Genomic DNA, 22,394 nt, shown 5'->3' with positions numbered 1-22,394 from the left:
TAAACAAGAAACTGTCCATAATCCAGTTTACTTCAATTTTTAAGAAGAATCTGTATATAAATACTGAGGCTTTCTGCCAAAAAAGCAAATGCTTCATGGATTTGGCTCCTTGTCTTTTCTTGTGGCTGTTCTCCAATATCAACTTGGAGATGTCCCCATCTCAAAATCTGCCAGCTACTGAAACACGGGTCAAACAAAACACTTTCCTTTCTGTAGAGTTTAATGTATCTTGACAATGAATCCTACTAGGTAAAGCAGAGATCACATTTAAAAAATGCATAAAATAAGTAGTTCCCTGAAAACAATCTTTTCTCAGATACTAATACTCATTCCACAATATTAAATTTCAGATTTAAAATGTAAGGTTTTCTATGATTAAACTTTCAGACACTGGAATCAGACATATCCAAAGAATCTTTGGTAAATGTGACACACCTGAATTGATGTAAATTTAATAGAAGCATATCTTGCTTTCCTTTTCAGGTAATATTCCTTTTCACTTGACTACCATATAATTTTAAAAAGAAACCAGAATAACTCTCATTCATCACTTTTAGTAGTTCGAAAAGTCTGAATCTACTCAAAAAAATCTCCACACTTTGAAATTTCCAAGTTTTAAGTTTGTTTCATTTACACTAATTTAAGTTTATTACCTTTCAGGGGTCTTAAATATTTTATGCACTACAAAAATCTTTCTTTAAAAGGCATCCCATTTATACTTCCAAACCACTTTCTTAACACAAACGCAAATTAACACACTCCAGAAAAAAAAAAATTATTGTTAATTCCTTAATTGTATTGTACCTCAAGTCTATTTAATTCTATATAGTTATAGGAGAGAAAAATAAAAACATCTAGGTCTAGCTACTTGATAATAGGTAAATTCTTTATTCTAAATTAAATATATAACAGTGTAATAACTAGAGCATAATTCAGAAGACAATCAAACGACATTCAAGTGATCTCACAGAAAAATAAGAAAACATTTTGATACAGAAAATGAAAAAAAATAGCTTAGTTCATAAGTCATTAGAGTTATTACATTACATTTTATCTTCACAACAATAGCCACAACCCCAGGCTATATCTCACGTTCCCTAAATCTAAGCAGATTGTTTTTAGTTGGGAAAAAGATTAACATAAACTTACATTTTACTAATAATCTGAAAGATCTCAAATATGCCAAGAAGCCTATGTCTCTAAAATACAGCTTCATCTTTTGAAATAATTGATGCTGCAGGAACAGCAATAATAACCATTATCATCAAGGTAATTTCCCTGAAAAATCTCATCACATTAGGAAAAAAACAAGTATTAAAAAAAACAAAAATGAAAGCAGAACAAAGCATACAAGAGCAATGAGACAATTATTAAATGGCCCATATACATGTAATTGAAATCATAGAAAGGGAAGAAGAGAGAACAGGTCAAATGAAATACATGAAGAGATAATGGCTGAGAATTTTTCAAATTAAGTAAAAGATGCCAAACTACAGAACCAAAAACCTCAGAGAAGACCAAACAAACCAACAAAAGAAAACAGACATATCACATTCAAAATTAAGATACATCATATCTAAAGACAGAGAAAATCTTAAAGACAGCCAAAAGAAAAAATAAATTAAATGAACAAAGGACACTATATGCAGAGAATCAAAGACAAATGACAAAAATATGTAACAGATGCAAAAAATCTCAACAAAATACCAGCAAACCAAATCCATCAGCACATCTAAAACTTAATTCACCCTATTCAAGTAGACTTTATTCCTGGGATGCAAGGTTGGTTCAACATATGCAAATCAATCATTGTGATTCACCACATAAACAGAATTAAAAAGAAAAACATATGATCATCTCAATAGATGCAGAAAAAACTCTTGACAAAACCCCTCAACAAACTAGGTATCGAAGAAATATATCTAAGAGCCATTTATGACACACCCACAGCCAACATCACACTTGGATAGGCAAAGCCTAGAAACATTCTCCTTGAGAAATGGAAGAAAACAATGATGCTCACTTTCACCACTCTTAAGATAGTAACGGAAGTCCTAGACAGAGTAATCAGGCAAGAAAAAGAAATAAAAGGTATCCAAACAGGAAAAGAAGAAGTCAAACTATCTTTCTTTGCTAATGGTATGATTCTATACCAGAAAACTCTAAAGACTCCACCAAAAGCCTCCCTGAACTGATAAACAACTTCAGTCAAGTTTCAGGATACAAAAATCAATGTATAAAAATCAGTAGCATTTCTATATAACAATAACCTTCAGGCTAAGGGTCAAATCAAGAATACAATCCCATTTACAAGAGCCACAAAAACAATAAAATACCTAGGAATACATCTAATGAAAGTGACGAAAGAGCTCTACAAGGAGAACTACAAAACACTGCTGAAAGAATCAGAAATGACACACACAAATGAAAACATGTTTCATGCTCATGGATTGGAAGAATCAGTATCATTAAAATGACCATACTGCCCAAAGTAATTTGCAGATTCAGCATTATTCCTATCAAATTACCAATATCATTTTTCACAGAATCAGAAAAAACAACTCTAAAATTCATATGGAACCAAAAGAGCCCAAACAGCCAAAGCAATCCTAAGCAAAAAGAAAAAACCTGGAGGCATCACATTACTCAACTTCAAACTACACTACAAAGTTAGAGTAACCAAAACAGCATGGTACTGGCACAAAAAGAGATATACGGACCAATAAAGCAGAAGAGAGAACCCAGAAATAAAGCTACACACCTACAACCATCTGATGTTCAACAAAGTTGACAAAAATAAGCACTAAGGAAAAAACTCCCTATTCAATATATGGTGCTGGGATAACTGGCTAGCCATATGCAGAAGAATGAAACTGGACTCTTATCTATCACCATATACAAAAATTAACTGAAGATGGATTAAAGATGTAACTGTAAGACCTAAAACTACAAAAATCCTAGAAGAAAACCTAGGAAATACTTTTCTCGACATCAGCCCTGTCCAAGAATTTATGGCTAAGTCCTCAAAAACAATTGCAACAAAACCAAAAACTGACAAGTAGGACCTAAGAGCTTCCATACAGCAAGAGAAACTATTAACAGAGTAAACAGATAATCTACAGAATGGGAGAAAAAAATTCATAAACTATGTATCTGATAAAGGCCTAATATCCAGAATTTATAAGGAACTTAAATCAACAAGTAAAAAACAAATAACCCCATTAAAACGTAAGCAAAGGACATGAACAGACACCTCCCAAAGAAGACATATAAGTGGCCAAAACACATATTGAAAAAATGCCCATCACTAATCATCAGAGAAATGCAAATCAAAACCACAATTGAAATACCATCTCATACCAGTCAGAATAGTTTTGTTAAAAAGCCAATAAATAACAGATCTTAGTGGGGCTGTGGAGAAAAGGGAACACTTTTACACTATTGCTGGGAACGTAACTTAGTTCAGCCACTGTGGAGAGCAGCCTGGAGATTTCTCAAAGAACACAAAATGGAACTACCATTTAACACAGCAATCCCATTACTGGGTATATAACCAAAGAAAAATATATCATTCTACCAAAAAGACACATGCACCCACATGTTCATCACAGCACTATTCACAACAGCAAAGACATGGAATCAACACAGGTGTCCATCAACAGTAAATGAGCTAAAGAAAATGTGGTACATATACACCATGGAATACTACACAGCCACAGAAAGAATAAACTCAAGTCCTTTGCAACAAAACGGATGCAGTTGGGAGCCATTATCCTAAGCAAACTAATGCAGAAACAGAAAACCAAATACCACATGTTCTCACTTACAAGTGGCAGCCAAACAATGAGAACATATGGATATTAAGATGGGAACAAGTAGACACTGAAGAATACAAGAGGGGAGAGAGAGGCAAGGATGGAAAAACTACCTATTGGGTACTATGCTCACTTCCTGGGTGACGGGTTCAATCGTACTTCAAACCTCAGCATTATGCAATATACCTTTGTAACAAACCTGCACAGGTACACCTGGAATCTAAAATAAAAGTGGAAAAAGAAAAAAAATTTAATTCAAATAAAAATGTATATGTAAAAGCCATATAACAAACAGTAGAGTGACATATTTTAAGTACTGAAAGAAAGGGCAATCCAGAATTCTATTTCAGCAAGAATATTTTAGAAAAATAAAGTCTTTTTGGGAGAAACAAAGATAATTTATTACTAGCAGACTTGTCCTATAAGAAATGTTAAAAGTTCTTCAGGTAGACAGAATGATACCAGACAGAAAACTTTGATCTACACAAAGATATGAACAACAGTATAAACGGTATAAATGAAAGTAAATATAAAACTTCATATTTTTCTTATTTGCAATTGCTCTAAAAGATAACTGTCTCTAGAGCAAAAATGCATCCATGTACTGCATAATGATATTTAATCGACAAGGGACCACATATATGATGGTGGTCCCAGAAGATTATAATGAAGCTGAAAAATTTCTGTCGCCTAGGGACATCCTAGTTGTACTAACATTGTAGTACAATGAGTTACTCATGTGTTTGTGGTGAAGCTGGTGTAAACAAACCTATGCTGCCAGTTGTATAAAAGTATAGCATATACAATTATGTTAAGTACATAATACTTGATCATGGTAAGTTACTAGCTTATATATTTATTATATACTTTATCATTATTTTAGAATGTACTCCTACTTACATAAAAAAGAAGTTAACTGTAAAACAGCCTCAGGTAAGTCCTTCAGGAGATATTACAGAAGAAGGAACTGTTATCATAGGAGATGGCAGTTCTATGTGTGTAACTGTCCCTGAAGACCTTCCAGACAAGATGTGGAGGTGGAAGACAATGATATTTATAGCTTGACTCTCAGTGGGCCTAGGGCTAATGTGTGTATTTGCATCTTAGTTTTTAACAAAAGTTTTAAAAGTAAAAATTAAAAATTTTTAAATAGAAAAAAGTTTATAGAATGAGGACATAAATACTTTTGTACAGTTGTACAATGTATTTGTTTTAAGTTAAGTTATTATACAAGAGTCAAAACATTTAAAAAACTAAAAAGTTTATAAAGTAAAAGTTACAGTAAGCTAAGGTTAATTTATTATTGAAGACATTTTTAAAATAAATTTATTATAACCTACATGAACAGTTCTATAAAATCTATAGCAATATACTACAAAGTCTTAGAGCAGTAATGTATTATATGCTGATTGCATATATATAAAAGTAAAATGTATGACAAAAAGCACAAAAGACGAAGAGGAGAAATGGGAGTATAGAACTATAAGGTCCTAATACTACATATAAAGCTATGTATTATTATATCAAGAAAACTGCAATTAATTACAAATATATGGAAAACCCTACGGCAACCACTAAACAAATTTCAGAAAGAGGTATAAATAAATGAGCAAATAGCGGAGAGAAATGGAATAATTTTTTAAAAATCCAAGTAATCCAAAAGAAAAAGAGAACAGAGAGACTAACATAAACCAGCTAGCATGGTGGTAGATTTTAATCCAACCATATCACCAATATCGATAAATAAAAACAATCTAAACACACTAAATAAAAGAGACATGTCAAAATGAAAGACAGAGATTATCAGACTGGATGAACAAGTAAGCCCATCTATATGCTGTCTGTAAGAAACCCATATTAAGTTGATACAGATAGGTTGAAAGTGAAAATAAAACAAAAAACAAAAACAAAAAAAGATACGTTGGGAGACAATTCTCCATGGGTCTCTGTTGAGGTAGCTGCCTTTGAACCTACTTCTCAGTATCTGGCCTGCAACCATCTCCACAGTTACTCCTTATTAATAAGTGATAAAATGGAAAGATGGAAATCTCATGTCTATTGCTAGCATCTATGAAATTCATGGCAAACTTCAGTTTTTGACATGATATACCATGTAAATACTAATCAAAAGAAAGCTGAAGTGGTTATATTAATACAAGGCAAAGATTTCAGAACAAGGAACATTACCAGAGATAAAGAGGCTATTCCACCAGAAAGGCATCCCAATCTTAAATATATATGGATCTAACAAACTTTCAAAATACATGAAGCAAAAACTGATAGAACTGGAAAGAGAAATAGACAAATCTATTAAGTTGGAGACTTCAACACATCTCTCAGTATTTTACAGAACAAGTAGGCTATAAACATGGAAAAACTCAATTTCTCACTAGTGATGAAAAATATGCAAACCCACAATGAGATGTTTTAAATTAATTCCTAATTTAAAACTTAAGTCTGACAATCCTAAATATTGGTGAAGATGTGGAACATCAGAAACTCATACACTTCTGGTGGGAGTATAGGTTGGTATGATGACTTTGGAAAACAATTTGACATTACTTAGTAGAGATGTGCTCATATTTATAATTTAAAATTCTTTTGAAGAATAAATAATAAATATAGATTCACCAAGCAAATATTAAAACCAAAATAAATAAAGCCACAAAATGTAAGTACAATGCCTCCTGTTAGGCCTAAATAGACACCGAGACTCACATAACCCAAACAGCTTGGTTATACTTAACATGTCAGGCAGGCGTGCTCAGTGCAATTCAGGGGCTAGTCTCTTTGGCCCTCTCAGGTGGCAGATCAAGTGTAAGAGAATGACAGCATAAGATCCTTGCAGTAGCTACTCTACCTTACAGGTACCAAACAGCAACCAGTATCTCCAGTCTCATAGGCATAGCTTCCTGAGCTTCAGGAACAGATTTACTTAGTTACAAGAGTTATTACACTCAGGGAAGTCCAAAGCTGTTAACAGTATAGCTACCAGTATTTACAATTCATTCACAGTCTTCCTCTGGTCCGTATGCAATTTAATAATCATGAGTCATTATTACCATAAGCAATCGTGCTTGGTTATGTAACTGACATTCTACCTTATCGAGCTTCCAAGTGAACAAAGCTAGGAAGTTAACCCAAGGTCAAAACTGTCTGAAGAGAAGAAAGGTTAATGTTACAACAAATAAAGAGATTCAATTAAGAATGGCACTAAGCTAAACAACTATTAATATATTTCACTGAATCCAAGATGCCAGTGATTATGACATCATTAATTTTTGTACTACTAAGAAAAGTGCTATTAAGTAAATATGGTGCCCTAGTAATTGTAAGACATATCCCAATTACTGAGATGCACAAATGGAGGGAAAATATACTTCTTAGAATTGATGAAATACAGAATAATCCTTCTCCCAATTTTTCACTAAAATATTTAAGACATACAGTAAATCTTCACTTAACTTTGTCGATAGGTTCTTGGAAACCTAAACTTTAAGCAAAACTTCATAGTAGATCTTCAAATAACATTTTGTTCAACTTCATTTTATTATAACAATGAGAAAAAAGTGGTTTCATTATATGTCATTTCACTTAAAGTCACAATTTCCAAGAACCTGTCACAGACATTAAGCGAGGGCTTACTGTATAACTCTGTTCTCTACCTTGGGGACATGGTCTGCTCCAACAGAAACCAGTACCCTACTAAAAATTTTCTAAGACATCTAAGGTCATACTCTCTCACTTAATACCTCTGTTCGTCTACTCTAAAAACAAAACACCCAATATCAACATAACTGACGCAGCATAGCTGTCTTCTTCCTGGCATGTTAAATAGCATCCAAAATCTAAATAAATGAATTAGCTCCCATCACTGATTAAATCACTAAAAGTCCTAAGGGCCTTTACAACCTAGAGGCTTTCATGCAATGTTGTGGTAAAATAAATAAATAAATAACAAAATTAAAACAAAAACAAAAACAAAAAACACACTGTCTCAGGTTACCCATATATATGTTAGTTGCCATATACCAGAGAACTGTGCAACGAGAAAAAAACTTAAATCTCAGTCCAGTAGAGGTACACTAAATGAATGTTTTCATCTAAGTGGGTTGTATACGATCATTAGTTCTTTATGCTAAGGAAGGCAATTCTATCATTTTATAAGCAGAAAATAAATATGATTAAAGTGACCTTGCCACACCCTATCTACTGGCAAACTCTAGGCTTGGAAAAATAGCCCTTGTTCATAGATATGTATGGAATGGGACCTAAACAAATATTCAGCAGCATAGATAAAACATCATCTTAAAAATGCCACAGAAAAGCATCTGTGATAATTTATATTTAGAAACAGAAGACATGTGGAAAGTATATGCTGTGTATTCTCAATAACATACTACAAGAAGAAATAAAAAGACAGATTTATATTCTAAGATATAAATGGAACTCTAAGAGACAAGAAAAAAGAATAGAAATAACAATAAAAACTACATTTTGGTACATACACTTTTTTAAATGAGTTCTGTTATCTACGTTTTCCAAAAAGGAAAGCATGGCCAGGCGTGGTGGTTCACGCCTGTAACCCTATCACTTTGGGAGGCCTACGCAGGCGGACTGCCTGAGCTCAGGAGTTCAAGACCAGCCTGGGCAACACAGTGAAACCTCATCTCTACTAAAATACAAAAAACTAACAGGGCACGGCAGTGTGCGCCTGTAGTCCCAGCTACTCGGGAGGCTGAGGCAGGAGAACTGCTTGAACCCAGGAGGCAGAGGAGTTCGAGACAAGCCAGACCAACATGGTGAAACCCCGTCTCTTCTAAAAATACAAAATTAGCTGGGCGTGGTGGTGCGTGCCTACAATCCCAGTTACTCGGCAGGCTGAGGCAGGAGAATCGCTTGAACCAGGGAGGAGGAGGTCGCAGTAAGCTGAGATCACACCAGAGCACTCCAGCCTGGGCCACAAAGCAAGACTCCGTCTCAAAAACCAAAACCAAAAGACAAACAAACAAACAAACAAGCAAAAAAAACTTTAAAATCTCCCTTTTAAAACATCTTGAGATGGGTTTAAAACTGAAGTGACATAAAAGGATTAAAAATAGTGATGAAAAATGATTTATACCATATATCATAGAAACAGTCAAACTGAAAAGAAATAGGAATAATAATTTTGACACAGCACAAAAAGATTTTAAGAAGAAATGAATTAGTCTCTCTATATTACTAAAAAGATCTCTACAGTGCTACTCAAATGCCATCTATGAACTAGCTGTTTGCTACAGCTATGCAACAAGACAAGTACAAAGCTCAAAACTTAGCATTTAGAAACTCTTACAGCAGTCTGACAGGGAAATTTTATAACTGTTAAATAAAATAATTTTTAAAAATGGAGGTTGTATTACTATTTTGTCAGTTATTCTCATTTCATTTATTTCATTTTCCAGTAATTCCTTTTTAATGTATTATAATGAAGTATCAGAGTTAAAAAAAACCTGATTCTTCACCACAAATAATTTGAAAAGCACTGCGATAAAAGACTTATCAGTCATGAAGCTGGATGTGCCAAACAACACATCAAAATATACAAATTTAAAACAATTACAGATGCAAGGCAAAAATGAAGGACAAATGTTTATTTGGGAAGCAAACTCATTCCATGACACATTAGATTAGATTTTTTTTAAAAAAAGCACATAGAGGAATTTTAAAATGTCATGTTTTCTCTAAGAAGTCACTGATTATAAACATCCTATCAGTTTAATATCAGCTTTTCAGGGGGGAAAATTAAATGTACATACTGTGAGATACATTACAACCTCAGAAATGTTAAAATTGGGCCAGGCGAGGTGGCTCATGCCTGTTAAGCCCAGTACTTTGAGGGGCTGAGACGGGCTGATCACCTGAGGTCAGGAGTTCAAGACCAGCCTGGCCAACATGGCGAAACCCCATCTCCATGAAACATACAAAAATTAAACAGGTGTGGTGGCACATGCCTGTAGTCCCAGCTACTTGGGAGGCTGAAGCACAAGAACTGCCTGAACCCAGGATACGGAGGTTGCAGTGAGTTGAGATCGCACCACAGCACTCTAGCCTGGGAGACACAGTGAGACTCCGTCTCAAAAAATAAAATAAAATTAGAAAAAAGAAATGCTAAAATTGTTTAAAAAGGATTAATCAAGAAAATAACAGTAAGTCAATAATTTGGTATTAAATGAAAAACTTCCTTTCAATTTTCAGTGAAACATGTATAAAGATGTTAACAATAAAGCAAACGCTAAAGAATACCTCAATAACGTTTAAAAACTAGAAACTATGTAAAGCATGGTTAAAAATACTGGCTTTCTGTCATGCCCCACCAATCACTTAAGGATTCCTATTTGTTTTTGATGCTGCTGGGTAAAATTACATAAGAAGAAAGGGTTTGACAACTTTAAAATGTTTAAAACTGTATTAAATTACTCAAAACATGATTATCTGTCCAGCCTCACAGTTTTCTAATATCTTTTTATACAAAAGTAAAGGGAAAAGGTCAAAGTACTTCATAATGTCAGATGTGGCACAAGAGGTCACAGATGTCTCTGCCGCCTTCTTCCTGGCTCCCCACAATCTCAGAAAAAGCTAGGATATTATTTGGGCAGTAGGTAGCATTACCGCATTCTCAAAAAAGTCTACATTCTGCGTGTTTTTCTTCTATGTGGTCCACTGCTAAGGGCTACTCTAATCTAGCCATCCTAACATGTGGTTGATGAGGTCAGGGTTGGCTGAACAGATTGAAAATTATATAGCTGGCCCTCCATATCTGTGGGTTCCACATCTGTGGATTCAACCAACCACGGATCAAAAATATTCAGGGAAATAGTTGCATCTGTACTGAATGCGCACAAACATTTTTTCCTCGTTATTATTACCTTAAACAATACAGTATCACAATTATTACACAGCATTTACAATGTATTAGGTGTAAGTGATAATTTCAAGTACTATACAGGAGAATATGCTTAGGTTATTTTATGCAAATACTACACCATTTTATATAAGGGATTTGAGCATCTGTAGATTTTTGTATCCTCAGGGGTTCCTGCAATGAATCCCCCAGATACTAAGGGATGGATACTGAGGGAAGACTGTACGTAAGCATAGAGCATTGCTAGAACCACTACCATTATCTATGTATGTTTTATACACATCACACACACAAACACACACACACACAAAATGAAATTAACAAGACTCAAAGCAACATTATTAACAATTTATTCTAAGTGACATAGAGTATTTTCCATCTATCCTATACAATCTCGTCATCTAAAAACAGCCCTCCAGAGGGTATGATCTTACTGCTTGAACTGCCTGGTCAAAAGGACTGATGTCATAATAAAATCAAACCTAGAAGAGGAAAAAAATAAATCAAAGACAGGATCCTTTTGAAGTTTTTCATTTTAACTATCAAGAGTTTTATAAAGTTCTCTGCAGAAGATCTGATAATGCCAGGATCTTTTCCTTCCATTCCCATGCCTAATACTTAAACCTAGCTTCATTAAAATGTGATTTAAAAGCCTAATTCAGATACAAAGATTATGAAATGAAAAAAAAGATACTACTTAAATAAAAAGTTATCAACCATAGAACTAACTGAGGAAAACATATGGAACTCAATTTACAGATGGAGATGAACTTTCCTAATATATGAAGGCTCTTTGGAATCAGTAAGGAAAAGACCAAGAGTCTCGACAGGAAAATGTGTAAAAGATAAACAGTACGCTGATAAGGAAATACCATAAGTGCCTCTCAAGCATTGAAAAAACACTCAATCTCACTCATAATAAAAGGAATGCAAATTAAAACTACACTGAGATCAATTTCATATCTATTAGATTGGCAATGATCAAAACATTTGAGAACATAATCTTGATGAAGACATGGAAAAAGTCTCCTATTGCTGGTGGGAGTACAGATCAAAACAACCTCTGTATTAGTTTTTCTCATTTGAAGAAATCCTTGTAAGATGTTTAAAAATGTAGCAAGTAAGGTACATTTAGCCTGGTGTGGGCTGTTGGTCATTCTCAAAAAATTGTTACAGTTTTCTACTTTTATAGAATTTTGTTCACATGATGAAGCAGACAGGTAGACCACTTTTAAAAACTTGGATGACTGGTCAGGCGTAGTGGCTCATGCTTGTAATCCCAGCACTTTGGGAGGCTGAGGCGGGTGAATCATTTAAGGTCAGGAGTTCAAAACCAGCCTGGCCAATATGGTAAAACCCCATCTCTACTAAAAATACAAAAAATTAGCTGGGTGGTGTGGTGCATGCCTGTAATCCCAGCCACTCAGAATAGCTGTCAAGCTATTCACACAGAATAGCTTGAATAGTTCAAGCTATTCTGAGGTGGGAGAATAGCTTGAACCCGGGAGGTGGAGGGTGCAGTGAGCCAAGATCACACCATTGTACTCCAGCCTGGGCAACAGAGGGAGACTCCGTTTCAAACAACAAAACAAAACAAAACAAAAAAAACTCGGATGATTAAGAGAGTAGTCTTGCTCCATCTGCTGCTCACCTCTTGATATCTTATTGTGCACTTAATGGGTGCTCAATAAATATTTGTTGAGTTGAATGAAACTAAGAATAATGTGAAGGATGATGAAAATGGAATAAAAACGAGTAAGAATAAGGAATTAGCTAAATTTATCTGACCTGTTGAATAAATTGCTTACATAATCACTACTTTAAGAAAGGAGCAATGCCACGGTGGCACATGCTTCCTGAAAAATGAGTTAGCCAGCAACAGTTGGATAATAGATTGTTGCAGTAATGGCCCCCTAATTAACTCCACTCCGTTAGGAAACCCCTCCCATACCTACTGTGGAATTGGCCATGTTGATCTGCTTTGGCCTATGGACAACAGAAAATATATGAGGTTTGCCATCACTAGTTACTTCTATAAACCTTACTACTGCCTCCAGGTGAAAGAGCCATGCCTAGCCTGCTGGAGACACATGGCCCCCATCACCCAAGCCAACAACCAGTATGAATTATCCAGACATAGCTATCCTAGACCAACCAGCTCCCAGCTGACCCATCAGCTGACTGTGGCCACATCAACAAGGCCAGACATAGCTGCAGCAGAATCGCTTAACTGAGCCCAGCCCAGAATCAGGCTAACAAATGCCTATTGTTTCACAGCACTATGTTTTGGGGAGGTTTATCATACAGCAAAAGCTGATCTAAGTAGAGAGGGGAATAGGTGGTCAAAGAAGATTTTTCCCTTACCTGTTCTGCTTTTTATATTTCACAATGAGAATATATCTACATACTATTTAATTACACTGAACTTATAAAAATTGCATATCGGATTGATATTAAAATTCTACTATCACTTTGTAAACACGTATACATTAATTCAGTCCAAATGGGAGCACGAATTTGAGAGGAGACATTAATATTGCGTCAGAAAAAAAATGGGTTAATAGAGTACCAGGGTTTACTATAACACACACACACACACACACACACACACACACACACACACACACACGAATGTGAATAAGAGTATATTCACGGTCACTGTCACATCTCAATAATGGTTATTATCAAATTCTGGAAGCGTTAGAAGACACTCATCTCAGATTTTGCTTCACTCTTTCTTCTGTTTAAGTGGGTAATGGCCTAATACACATTTTCTCATTTAATCCTCATATGGTATGAGGTAAACATTACGCTACAACACTTTAGGCAAATTAACCTCTCTATGCCTCATTTCCTCAACTGTAAAATGGGGATAACAGTTCTATTTTATAGAACTGTTGTGAAAACTAAATAGCTTAGAACAGGGCACACAGTCCTTACTCAATAAATGGTTTACCACCTCTTTTAGTAAAATGATGTAAAATTAAGGTCTTTTAACTATAATAACATGACTTCTATTTTCAAAACATTAAGCATTATCAACTAAGGTGTGAGACATCATAATTAATCTGGATACCTTTCTAACGACTTCATTTAAAAATTAAAAGACATGCTGGGGTGTGGTGATGGCTCACGCCTGTAATCCCAGAACTTTGGGAGGCCGAGGTGGGCAGATTACCTGAGGTCAGGAGTTTGAAACCAGCCTGACCAACATGGTGAAATTTCATCTCTACTAAAAATACAAAAATTAGCCAGATGGGGTGGCACGTGGCTGTAATTCCAGCTACTTGAGAGGCTGAGGCAGGAGAATCATTTGAACTTGGGAAGTGGAGGTTGCACGGAGCTGAGATTGCGCCTCTACACTCCAGCGTAGGTGACAGAGTGAGACTTCATCTCAAAAAAAAAAAAAAAAAAAAAAAATTAAAAGACAATGTTATTAAACAAAACCTAGGAATGTATGTAGAAAATACAAGGTGATGAGAGGTGAAGCTCTGGGCAATAATAAATCATTTAGTCCACATTCCACAATCCTAAGTAGGTTTAAAATACAAAGGCTTCCATTTTTGTGTGTGTTACAAATTCACAAGAAGAGAGCAATAAATCCTATTGAAATGTCACTTTTACTGTGACATCTAGCATACATACTTTCAACATGTTCAATCATGTTTTTTGTTTTTTTTTTTTTAAGGCACTACTGATGGCTTTGGAAAATAAGATTCTTTTCAGGCCCTGATGGACCACTTATAAAATATAGGCACATTTTAAAAAAGTGTTTCTAAACAGGCAATTACCTAACCTGTAGATATGTCACTAACCAAATGTAAAAAGTCTCACACCACAATGTGCAGATGTTTTAGTTTCTCCCAATGTGAGGAAAAATTCCATCTTTCATTTCAATTCAAACATTTTAAAGAGCATTCAGTATATGAGGTAATGTAGCAGATTCTGGAGATAAGACAGGTAAAGTAACATAAGTAACATTTATGTTACTATATATGCCAGACATTTGCTGGTTATCTTATTCAATCATAATAACGCTGTGCTGTAGAAATTATTAAAACTCACTTTACAGAGGAGGAAATTAATGCTAACATAAGTCTAATAACTTGCTCAGGATCTCTCAGCAACAGAAGGCAGTGGGGTTGAGAAGTATGAGGTGGGGCCCATGAAGATAGCGCCACATGACTATTCTTAGAGACAAACACAATATTCATTGTAATAGATCGTTTAACAGCAATGTGGAAGGGGACGAAGACTTGGAAAACCAAGGAGATAATCTTTGGGAATGGGCAAAGGAGTCACAGAAGGCTTTAGAGGTTGATATTTAAGTTGTTACTTAAGGATGAGTAGGATTTACCAACTTCAATGCCAAGGCTCACCCCCACCCCCCTCACCCCCAATATATTAACCAAAATAAATTACTTACTTGAAATTGAGAAAAACAATTTTGAGAGAAATCTTCCTCAGATATATTATTCCATAGTTTTAAAACAAATAATATGATGACAGTTTAATTTTTAAGTTGCTTTTATGTGGCTTGTCTTGGGTTTTATTCTGAAATGAAATTTAGATTAGTCATTTTCTTGTTCTGAGAAACTAGGAGTATGCCAACATGTTTTAACTGTACATTTTTCACATATCAACATGTATTCTTATTTACAAAGTCTTTCATTTCACCATCTCAAACAAAACCTAATTTAGTATATAAATTACTTTGAAGTATAAAAATATATATGCAAAACAATATATTTATTTTAATTCTTGTTATACTTCCTTGGTAATTGTAATAAATGGAAGAAAAATAGAAATCTTGTGAACTGTTATATATTACACAAGGCATTTTTGAGGTAACACACTTTCTTTTACTATTTGAATTGTTTATATAGTAATGATCTTTGAACCCAAAGAAAATTAAATAACTGCCCCAAAGTAAATTGAGCTCAAATTCTTAGTATTTCCCAAAACTATCATCCAAAAAGAAAACAGAATTGGCCCCCCCCAAAAAAAAAAAAACCACAAAATTTTCCATTGACAATTACTACTCATTTTTCTCAGAATTTACTTTGCTAGGCGTGTATTCAATTTCTGCTACAGAAAACAGTCCAGTTTACCAATCCTAATTAAGCAACAAAGTATTTTTCATTTATAAAATGAAATATTTAAAAACCTACAGAGAGCTGGAAGAAACACAAGATCATCTGGAAAACTTAGAAGGAATGACAGAACACACACACACACCCCAAACAAAAACACTAAAAAGGTTAAATAGGCTGTCATTAAGAGGGTCTTACTTTTACTTACTTTTACTTATAATACTTATGTTTGGACAGTAGACAGAGTTCTTTCTAATTGCCTAAGACACTCATTCCTGCCTTATCTGTATTTACATGGAAATTACAAGTTAACACAATTTCACCCAAAGTTCACTGTTCCTTAACTCCCATTATTTCCTCTTATTATCACTATGATGTTAAAATGGCAGCCAGATACCAAAGTGACATACCCCATACCACAGCCCATTTCTCACTTTATAAGTAAGTTATATTTCTTTGATATATCCAGCGCCAATGACAATATCCTCTAAAACCTACTTTAACCCAACCTATTTAAACTTGAATCATTTTTCACTTAGATTATCTTTTCTTTTTTTTTTTTCTTAAAGAGATAGGGTCTTGCCATGTTGCCCAGACTGGTCTCAAACTCCTGGGCTCAGGCAATCTTCCTGCCTCTGCCTCCCAAAGTGCTGGGATTATAGGTGCCCAGCCCTAGATTATCTTTAATTGAGTGAATTCTAATCCAATCAAAAGCAAGATGAGAGAATATTTAATTATAGCACCAGAGGAACTTGAAAGGTTTCATATATTCCCTCCTTCCTTTTTTGGAAACTGCAGACATACAATTTTAGTATCAATTTTTGTTTATGTTTGCCCTAAACTCCTTTTGCTGTAATCTTGTTTTCTTAAAGATACAGCCAAATCATCATAAAACAAATCCTACCATAATCTACTCTAGATTATAGAAGATTCATATTATTATATATAATAACATATATTATATATTATAAGAAGATTCTAAGCACTATTAGACACCGTAGGGTCTCAAAGATTTCTGAACTACATATGTGCAGTTCTTTTAATAATTCCTCTGAGGTTCTGTATTTTTGTCTTTCAATTATTATCAATGCCTTCCTCCAACATTCCCTCATGTTTTGGGGGGAGAGGTCAGTGTGAGGAGATGAGAGCTGAAGAGTCAAGATCCAAGATCCCCCATTTTCAAATCCAGCCTCACACCAACCAACACTAGGACACTGGACAAATCCCTGAGCCTGCTATGTAGATTTGTTTTCTTTATGTAAAACGAGTACATTTGACTAGAATGATGTTTCTCACCCCTTTTAACATTGCAAATAAAACTTGTTAGCAAAAAAATTTTTAGCACACTGGGACAACAGGAGGGCATCTGGAGGCATCTACATAGTGCCTGGTGAAAAAAAATTATATTTTCTAAGTACAGAAGATAAAATTTAAAGTATTATGGTAGATATTTTTTGACATATGTAATGCTGAAAATTTTAATATGAATTTCAAAACCAAACTTTTTCCCATCAAGAATATTTCAAAATTAAAATCATGCTTTATTTCTGACAAACATACATGCACTATTAGGCAGTCACCTTGCAGAGCACATCAAACGCATATGATGAGCAGCATCCAATACAGGTGAATACAGACAGTGAGGCCTGGCGCTGGGCCACCAGGGACACCCTCCCTGCTTCCTTGTCCTCTCACTGTAAGTGGGTTGCACCTTGTGGTAGGTGGCATGTTCCTTTGGCACCGTGAATACAAACTCCAGTAACAATTCCATGATCCCTTTCCCACAAGAGGCAGCTGTACACTGTGGCTGGCTGCTGAAGTAGATTCCAAGTAGTAAGGCACACCTCATTTAATGCACTTAAAATATCAAAAGGAGCAGTAACTGCTGGTTGTCACTCACCATGCTATCTGTTCACAGGAACCCCAATGCCTTCCTTCAGCCCCCATTCCACTAGGACTACCCTTCTGTGAGCCATGTAACAGCAACTGAAAACTTTGAATTAGAAGATTTCTAACAATACCTAAAGTTAAAAACAGTATTGCAGTAATCATTCGTTTGTAACAACTATTATGGTCTTTTATTTTTAATTTCTTACCAATTCCTGTAAGCAAAACATAGCTTAAAAATATTAACTTTGAATAGTATTACATACACGTGATTTTAAAATACTGAAAAATTACCAAACTGTGTACTTAAAAAGTTAGTCCACCTTTGTCCTCTAGGCAACCACTTCTACACACTGGAGGCAACTACTGTCATCAGACTCTCCCGTATCCTCCCATGCACATTACATTCTATATCTGCCCATATATATATATATATGGATTTTATAATAATAAAGAATTTTATTCTAATACATAGGCATATATAGTACACAAAAAATACATATTTTAACCACACAAATGGCAGCAAACTGCCCATGCAGTCATGCCTCTTGCTTTTTTTCCTCGTATCTTAGACATGGCACCACAGCAGTACACATAATATTCTCTCATTACTTTTAAAGGCTGACTAGTATTTTGTAGAATACATATACCATAATTCACCCAACTACTTCCCTACTGATATAAGTTTAGCTTGGTTCCAATCTTTTGCAGTAACAAATAATGCTGCTACAAATATTCTTACGTATTTATTTGACACATATGCAAAATCTTCTAGAGAATAAAATCCTATAATGGAATTACTAGAACAAAATATATCTGTGTTTTAAATTTTGGAAACAATTTTCAAACTGCTTTCTATAGAATATGAACACTTTATAATCCCACCAGCAATGTATGAGGCTGACCATTTTCTCTTCTTCTCACCCTTCCCGAGTTATACTATACATAACCTTTGCTCATTTGATAGGTGACAAAGAGTATGTTGAAGCTTTAATTTACATTTTTATTATATTATAAATAAAATTGTACATCTTTTCATATGAATTCTCTTTGCTAATTTTTCTACTGGATTATTTTCTAGTTCTTTGTATTAAGAGGAACTTAGCCCTTTGTGAAGTATACAAGTAAGTTTTACTAGTCTGTTTCTCTTTAACTTTGTTTGATTTTTTTCCCCTATACAGAATTTTATTTTTATGTCCTAAAATCCAGCAATCTAGTATGCTATTAAAGGACTTCACCAATCCTGGATTATGTAAAAAATAATTACCCTACATTTTTTGTTTCGTTGTTTCATATTTAAATCTTTAACTCCTCTGGAAGCCAACATTATTTTTCCAGATGACTAACTGGCTATCCCAACACTGTTTATTAAATAATTATTCTTTTCCCTACTCATAAATGAAGGTGGGATCCATTTTCATATACAAGTTGAATATCTCTTATCTAAAATGCTTGGGACCAAAAGTGTTTCAGATTTTTTCAGATTTTAGAATATTTGCAAATACATGAGATATCCTGAGGATGGGACCAAACCTGAATGTAATTTTATATAATTTTAAACAATGTTACACATGAAACAAAGTTGTTTTGGTTGTTTTTGAGACAGGAACTTGCTCTGTTGCCCAGGCTGGAATGCAGTCGTACAATCATGACTCACTGCAGACTTCGCCTCCTGGGCTCAAGCGATCCTCCTGCCTCAGCCTCCCGGAACCACAAACGTGTACCACTCTGCCTGGCTAATTTTTGTATTTTTTTGTAGAGATAGGGTATTTCCATGTTGCCTAGGCTGGTCTCGAATTCCTGGGCTCAAGCAATCCTCCTACCTTAGCCTCCCAAAGTGTTGAGATTACAGACATAAGCCACTGCATCCAGCCTGAAACAAAGTTTTGACTGCGACCCCCCATCACAACAAGGTCAGGTGTGGAATTTTCTACTTGTGGCATCCTGTTGGTGCTCAAAACATTTCAGATTTTGAAGGATTTCAGATTATGGAGTTTTGGATAAGGGATGCTCAACCTGTATTAAGTTCTCATATATATTTGAGTTAATTCTAGTCTTTACTCTGTTTTAGTGCTGTCATGTGCCAAAACCATGTTACTTTTCAAAACATTTTAAAATTAAAAGTACTTTACATACAAGTAAGAACAATAAAACCAGAAATTACTGGCTTGCTTTAATATATGAATCATTTTGCAGTTCCTAAATGCAATTTATATAATTAAGTTCAATATAATCATCATGCAATCATACATTTTGGTTGACACATGTTTTGGAGACCATTACGAATCTCATGTCTCTTACTACATTTCTGGAACCATATCTAGAAAACCAATTTTTCCTTAATTTTGCACATGGATTTTTTAAAATTATAAAATCAGCACATGTTCTCTGTAAAAAATCTGAAAATATAAAACATACCTTCCAGAGATAACCAACTTTTATACTTTGGTGTATCTTTTTCCACACTTTTAATAAGTGACTATTTTGTAAACTAATTTTTTTCACATAATACAATGACAGCACTTTCCCATGTTATTACACATACTTCTAAAACATGTCTTAAACACGTCCTCCCAAATGAATATACCCAGTTTATGTAACCATTTACCAATTGTTGAACATTTAGAGTTGTTCTCTGTGATGATTATCATCTATTTATTAATCCTTGCAACAAATGAGTTGCAAGAATTAATAGATGAGTTTCAAGCACTGTGGTAAACATTAACTCTATAATGGTGAGGAAAAAGAAACACATTATCAGGATTTCTGGAGCTTACAATCTATTTGGAAAAACATGTTAATCTCTAAGACATAAAATTACAATGACAGCAAGTGCTATGAGAAGACTTCATGGTGCTTTGAGAGTCTATGATAGGGAAGGCTTCCCTGAGGAAAGATAAATCGAAGTTTAGGTGAAAGACAAGTGAAAACATTCTAGGCAGGGGCAACGGCAGGTACAAAGCCCTCACTGTGGGAAGGAGCATGGCAAGAACAAGGGACTGAGATAAGGCCAACATGGCTGGAACAAAAAGAGTAAGTCAAGAACATGGCTCAAGTCATGACTAGACAGAAAGGTAATGGCCAGACTATGCAAGACCTTGTAAGACAGGTAGATGCCACCATATAAGACACAGAGTTTTGTCCATATCCTGAATGCAATGGAAAGTTACTGAAGCATATCAAACAGTAGGGTGATGTAATCAGGTTTGCATTTTTAAAAGATCGCTCTGATTACAGGAAACAGATCAGAAGGGGACAAAGTAGATTGGGATAAACCAAGATTAGGAGGCTACTGTACTAAACTTGACCAAAAATGCTAGTAGTTTAGGGTGGTGATGATTATGAAAAGAAGCAGATGGATTCAAAAGACAATCAGATTTGCCAAAAGATTTCTGTTCATAGGTTAAAATCCCTAAAACTATAATTATTGGGTCAAAAAAGAACATTTCAAGGATTCTAATATACATTGCCAAACTGCCCTGCAAAGAGCAGTTTTCTTAATCTGTCAATTACCTTGTAGCTGTTCCTCTATCTGAAATTTTAAGTTCCTTAAAAATTCCTTTAACATGACTAATCCACATTTCCTTCACGAAGTCTTTCCCTGACTCCCCTTTTTGCCTGGATATAGAATGTGTCTCCCACTGAATCCTTGCTCTGTCTTACACACATTTCTATAGTCCAGTCATACTGCATTTGACTTAAGTTTACATGCCCATCATCTCTACTACACTGTGAGCTTCTGGAGGGTAAAGCTGTTCTTAAGGCACTTAAAGCTAAAATAACTTGCTACTCAGGGCTTCAAATACACGCTAAAAAAAAGCGACCAATTTGTTTGTGATGAGTCATCAAATCTCCATAGTGTTCCTGAAAATCTCTCCAATAATTCTAATCAAATAGGTGTTATACGATCTTAAAATATTTTTAAATAACTTAGTAAAAAACAAAGTATGAACAAAGCAGATTCTATTACAGAAATTTTTGAACCTGAGTTGTTGATACACGCTAGTTTTTTAAATTATTCTTACTGCAAATGTAACTCCAATTTACCAAAAAAAAAAAAAAAAGGTTATTCTGGTAGTTTCTTATATTTAACTTTATAAAATATAAACAATGAGAATATATTTATAATTTGAATAAGCACCTACGTAAACTTACATAGCATTTCAGAATTATCAATTTCTTATGTTGGAAAGTTTGATTTCATGGCTAACAGCATCTAGAACGATCTATCAAAATCTTCTCTAAGCTAGAGGAAGTGGCAGAGTTCCTTAGAGTAATCTTAAAGACAAGCGGCTCCCTCTATAGTCTGTCTGGCCTACTTTGTTTAATTACTTGCTTTGTGAACATCTCCCATTCTTCTATTTACTCCTACTCTGCATCTCAACAGGGAAGCTCTTTGAAAGGATAGTTCTGTTTAACCTGGTGCTGAGGAAACTGTGAGAGCTGTCTAAACTCAGCATGAAGTGAGTTACATCAAGCAACTAAGCAAGAGTAGAGATGTGGAAAATGGACAGCTTCCCAAGTCTACCTAAGTCGAATCCTCAAATGAAGCCTGATGATTTTATCTGTAGTGAATTCTCTGAGTGGTCACACCTATATTCAAATCTAAATGAAAAAACATTGTCCTATACTTTATTCATAACCTTTCTTCCCTCCATTAATACGTTACCAAAATGTTGTTATAAAAGAAAAAGT

General features: G+C 34.7%; 1 protein-coding gene across 8 annotated transcripts in view; it reads right to left on the bottom strand.

Moving 5' to 3' along the window:
- REV3L (REV3 like, DNA directed polymerase zeta catalytic subunit) overlaps positions 1–22,394 on the bottom strand; it is a 189,184-nt gene that overhangs the window by 162,826 nt on the left and 3,964 nt on the right. For 2 of the 8 annotated variants that reach the window (XM_031667494.1, XM_031667492.1), the window contains exon 2: positions 15,146–15,273. The exons of 5 other annotated variants lie outside the window; for them this stretch is intronic. The gene's annotated coding sequence lies outside the window, so the exon portion shown is untranslated. Of the gene's footprint in view, positions 1–15,145; positions 15,274–17,392; positions 19,328–22,394 lie in introns of those variants that run through there. One more of the 8 variants, XM_031667493.1, reaches the window with a different exon arrangement.

The sequence above is a fragment of the Papio anubis genome, chromosome 6 (assembly GCF_008728515.1).
Source record: "Papio anubis isolate 15944 chromosome 6, Panubis1.0, whole genome shotgun sequence".
Lineage (NCBI taxonomy): Eukaryota > Metazoa > Chordata > Mammalia > Primates > Cercopithecidae > Papio > Papio anubis.
Note: the sequence above shows the minus strand (reverse complement) of the source record. Positions and strands in the feature narration are given on the sequence as shown.